Raw genomic sequence first — 6000 nt, 5'->3', positions numbered from 1 at the left:
TTTGTTTATATTTTTAGTAAATACTCGTAACTTAGTCAACCGATCTTCGTAATATTTGAGAGATTATTACAGAATAGATAGAAGCATCAATTGTCTTTATTGAATTGTTCCTACCACTTATAAGTTTCACGATATTCAATGTCAAACTTTAAAAATCGTTTTTCTCGAAATGTGCTAAATGGCGCTTGTCATAAGATAGCACAACAGCGACGATATAGCAATTACTTGGTTCAAAAGCTGTTACATTTGATTAGTATATTCATAAATTTTGAATATAACTTAACCGATAATGGTCCTGTTAAGTAACTGCTTTTTCTAATAGAGGTATTGCGGGCTAAACCATCGACTTTGAGTCCCATATGACCCAATAGCAGTCCAATTTTTTTAATGAAAGTAGACTCGTTTCCGCATTTCGTTTTGGGGTGGAATATGGTGATGTTTCTGCGGAAATTTTTTATTGGACGATCGATTCTTCAATAATTGATTATTGCAGGGAGGCTACCGGTAATTATGGAGATTCTATCTCATCAAAGCCTAGCAGCTGAATATCCTGAAACACGAGAATGGTCGTTATTAGAATAAATTGTTGCATCAAATTTTATAATCTTACCTGTTGCTGCGTCCAGCGGGCAAGACGAGCATTCCGACAAGAGCGTTAATTTAATGGTGAACAGTAGCGTTAAATGCAATATAGTTCATAGTAGTTACCTAACAATATTTCCTAGGACATCTATAATGAGTTAACCACAATGTACGACAACGCCATGTTGATTTTTTTTTGTTTCAATTCAAGACATAGTCAAAAGTATTAGTTAAACCTATTACATTCTCGCCATAAGGCAAAACTTATACTTTTCATTGGGGACTGTAATACATCATGTATGTACACCAAATTCGTTTTACTGGAATATTTCATGAAGATTATGTTTGGCCATATAAAGTATATATTTTTAAATATAAATTCTATAAATCAAATCTAATAAATAAAATAATTTTTTTTACGTGGATGATTAGCGAACAAATCGACCACATTCAGCACACAGTGAAGAAAACATAGCGGTGGTAACATCCCCAAGCATTGGAAACCAACATTACTCGAGTAATTAGCCAGATACCACTTGAAATACTCGAATCCGTCATCAAAATTTGGACCAGTCGAATGGACTACCTGAAGCTCCAACATGGTCAACATTTAAAAGAAATTGTTTTCAAACAATAAATGGCCAAAAATGTTCTTTTGATTGACAAATAAACAATTCCCGATTTACTACATTTTTCAATTTTTTTACTAGCTTAACCCTTTCATGCCCAACTTTTTTCTAGTGCATGTGGGGTTTCAAAACAATTTTTCCTTGAAAACGGTTGGGTCAAGAAATACGAAAAGCCTATTTTCATAAAGATAGGTGCTGCCATGGCAGTGCTAGAAGCTGGTCAATTTTTACCTTCTAATGCTCAATACAATTCATTTTCCGTCGTCAACGTAAACTGTCCCTGGCAGCACTGCTCCATCGGAATCCAATCAAACTAATTGCAATAACTTCAGTTCTAGAGCTGATCCTTGTAACTGATAATACTCAAATTAAAGGCAATAATCACATTAATGAGCCTTACGTGTTTTTGTGAGCAAATTTCACATCAATCAAAAGTTATAGCTGTTTAAAAACGTTGTTGTCCACAAACAACATGGGCATGAATGGGTTAATAAAACGTCAAGACGAATCACCCTGTATTAAATTATTCAGATCAACTTTATTCCAAAAGAATCAATTTCTTCCAACGATTTTTTTGGTAATGCATACTCTCTGCGACTCATGGCAACCAAAATTTGTTTTACTCAGAAGTAACCAAAATTTGTTGGATAGCTCAATATGAGGTTTGGCCAAAGTTCGGTATTGGCACTACACTATTCTAATTTGTCTCGATTGAGATACAACGTCCCAGTTCAACCGCTGGAAAATTAGCCAGAATTTCGACTGTTTATTTTCAGAATTCTGGATCAAGTGACATAACTGGCAAAACATTTGGCAGGGATGTCCTTAATTTGCTCTCAGTCTATTTGGTAACCCTAGCCAAGAATGGCCATTGTTTTGCTGGCTAAAAGAAACAAAAATGATTAGTCGCTATGAAACGACGATAGAGGATTATTTTTTTGCTTTTTTTTATTTGGCCCATTTGACAGGTATATCCCGGAATCAAAACAATGATGTTCGTACCACTGATGCCAGCGACAATCCTAATCTAGTGTTCTGTATCTACTCCTTTTATAGATTTAAGTGAACCTAGTTGGCTTGGGTTCAAATCCCAACCCACGATAATTTTTTTTATTTAATAATTTTTAGAACAATCGGGAATTTTAAATTAGACAACTTACTAATTTCAAAATCAGATGATTGTAGAAGTTATTGTGTCCAAGGTGAGGACTTATGGTTGTCACAAAACATTTAGATAAGTAAAAATGGGTGTCATATGAAAGTTGTGGTAACTGAATGATGGATTAAAGCCATTTTTTAATTCTAAGGTGGCAATCTCCTCGATTAATTTACCACTCCCTACCAAATGATTTTTTTCCATCGTGATTTTTGTTTTGGTAAGCGGAAGTCGCTGTTCGAATTCAATAGTGTATTTATTGCCAGTTTCATCTGTAGATAGACTTTTGTGCACATTTTTAAAGCAGCAAAATAAATACACTCACGTTAAACTGCATGGGGGACAGCAAATAAACAAACCGAAGATGTTATGCACAATCCTAGGGTAGATGCAGTGTGAGCATATTTTCGTGTGACAAAATTATTTTGCTGTGAGTCTATTTGGGGGTAAAATTCGCAAAATTTAAAATTTCTTTTAACGGCTTTGTCAGTCTTTTGATAAATAATGGAACGAATTTTAATATTTGTGGGACAAATATTAAAATTCGTTCCATTATTTATCAAAAGACTGACAAAGCCGTTAAAAGAAATTTTATATACACCGTAACAGTCGAAATCTTCATTTGAAATTCGTAATATTTATATCAATTAAGTTCGCTTGCGTTCCTTTGTTTGCAAGTCGATGGGTAGAAAAAAATCATGGTAACAATGCCGGTGTCAAAAATTTACAGCATCGTTGGAACAAAAAGTTTTTTCTTGTGTTCAATATGAGACATGTTTCACAATGATGACGCTAAAACTCCCACAAAGTTTTTTTTTTATTTTTTTCGTGAATGAAAAATAATGAATTCGTGAAAAAAATAAGGGTAACGGAAAAGCATTTTCTACAGCTTATTTCTGCCTATAATACGATTGGATATGCACTACACATGTATTTTTTTGTCGAAATTAAGCAGTTTTGCTAATTCCGCGGAGATTTGAGCAGCTGAGCACTCGGTAAATTCATTTTTCGCTTAGATCTTGGTGAAAGCTACAATTGTTTGCTGGGAATCAGCGAACAAACGACACTTTTCCGAGATATCATTATAAACATTTACTTCTTACTCGGTTGTGCGGGGATTTGGCTGAGTTCAACTAAGTGTGTATGTATATGCAAGTCCTTGGTAAGAATTATTTTTTTAGGTTTGCTAATGCATCGTACCAGCTTGATAGTTTCTTTTCGTTAGCAATGACATTTTTTCAGGACGAAATTAAAATTGTAAATTAACTGCATGAAAATATAAAAAACTGTATAAATGCTACAAAAGCAAACCATTGAAACAACAAATAGAATAAGAAAAGGGTTCTGAATGTGCTAATTTGAGAAGTCCTTCAGTTAAAAGTAAAAAAAAATAATGTGCGTGTATTGGGACTCGAACCCTGGCCGTTTGCCATTCGTCATGGTTTGCTAATAGTGCCAATTTTTGTAATAGGTGCTATTACCTTTGTTAAACACATAATTCAGCTAAAAGTCAAAGGTAGTATAACGGCAAATGTAAAGGTAGAAACAACCATTTGAAGACATGTAGTGCAGCTTAAAGATTAAAAGTAATACTATTGATAACAGCATCATTTATTCAACTCGTAATTCAGTCTAATTAAGATGGTTGAATAAAAGCATTAGTGCTGTCGCTGCAACATTTGTTAGTAGTATAGTTCAGCCTAGTTTGAAGTGGCGAATACTGGAGATTAAATAGGCTGAATAAACTGTTAATGTTTAAATAGTTCAGCGAAAGTATTATTCAGCTTAAATAGCCTTTATTCTGCTTTTAATCAGCAAGTAGTCTTATAGTTCAGCTCCTAATGTTTGTTGGGTTTGCTACATTTTTTTAATTTATCAATATTTCAACCGTAACTTGACCAGTGTATGCATATTGGGTGTCAAATATAACGGATTTCTTTCTACCTTACAAAAGCTATCTATATATATATATATATATATATATATATATATATATATATATATATATATATATATATATATATATATATATATATATATATATATATATATATATATATATATATATATATATATATATATATATATATATATATATATATATATATATATATATATATATATATATATATATATATATATATATATATATATATATATATATATATATATATATATATATATATATATATAGCATGCTCAACCTTCCGGCAGACGCGCTAGTGCACTGAGTGCACGCTGCTTTGAAAATCTAGCGAAATCGTCTTAGGGCACCAGCGGGTGCTCGTTCGGTGAGCCATTTGCGCGGTTTCCGGAGGGTTAAGATTTCCGAGCAAACTTTGGCATGCCTTAAACGTTTCTTCGTAGCCCGTGCTGATTGATTTGTGTTAATGACAATTTGTATCGAAATATTGTAGAAAAGTTCGGATAACATAATCTGGTAGCGTGGGTTCGAAATATTTAGCTATAATCAGCTATTCTTGATTAAATTATTGTGCAATGGTTAAGAATTTGAAAAAGAAAAGTACTGGGAAATGTTTGATCAGAGTAAAACAGTTCGAATTTCTGTACGCTACCAGAAAAAGTAGCCCAAAATATATTTCAATGTTTCTATATAAATGGATTTGTCTTTAGCACAGATCAATCAGCATGAGCTACAATGAATCGTTTCAGGCATGTCAAAGATTGCTCGAAATCTTAAGGTTCAACTGAAAATGGTGCAAAAATTTACAACGAAATAAGCAGTTTACTCTACTGCGTTTGCTAAATATTTACTAAATTCAATCAGTAGTACTTTATAAACTGATTTTCTTGAAGAAAATCGGTGGGAAATAAACTGCTATTTCCGTTTTCAATATTCGTGTGCTTTTCCGTTCAACCGTAGGGGGACTAAGGGTTCCAGCAAAAAAAAATACATTTCTTGCGATTTTTTTTAGAACTTTGGGTGAAGCGAATTGACCAAAGTTTTTGTGCATTATAATGTATCATTTTATTAACATTCTGTAATTTTTTCATGCGACTCGGTGACGAAGCTTTTTGTAGAACGTCTCTGGAAAAAAACACGATTTGCAGTGTTAAGTGCCATTCAAAAACTACTTAACTGATTTATTTCTAATTTTACACACACATTGTATGTTTTTGAATGGCAGTCAACACCGCAAATCGTGTTATTTCAGAGATGTTCTACAAAAAGTTTTGTCATCGAGTCGCTCGTCGAAATTTGTGCATGAAAAAATTCCAGAATGTTATTGAAATGATGCATTATAATACTCAACAGTTTTGATTAATTCGTTTCGCCCGAATTTGTAAAAAAATCCTGAAAAAGTATTTTTTTTCTTGCTAAAACCCTTACCTGGGGGTGATAGACAGCAATGAACAACAGTAGCTTCATGTGGAGAATTCTACGAGATTACCCAATATAGGAAGAGTCAAATTAACCCATTATTGCCCAACCTACTATATATAGTAGGTGATAAGAATAACTCCAGTTACTCATTCAATATCGCAGAACAGACATTATCAATGAGTTAATATTGTTCATATACTCTTGCAAAATGCATTTAGAGAAGTTAGAGTGGTTAAACCGGTGTTTATGTTTTCTTTTTATTCAATTTTCCCTTAAGGGTTTACACA

This window comes from Topomyia yanbarensis, chromosome 2, assembly GCF_030247195.1.
Source record: "Topomyia yanbarensis strain Yona2022 chromosome 2, ASM3024719v1, whole genome shotgun sequence".
Taxonomy (NCBI): domain Eukaryota; kingdom Metazoa; phylum Arthropoda; class Insecta; order Diptera; family Culicidae; genus Topomyia; species Topomyia yanbarensis.
The sequence above is the reverse complement of the archived record's forward strand: the minus strand, read 5'-3'. Positions refer to the sequence as shown.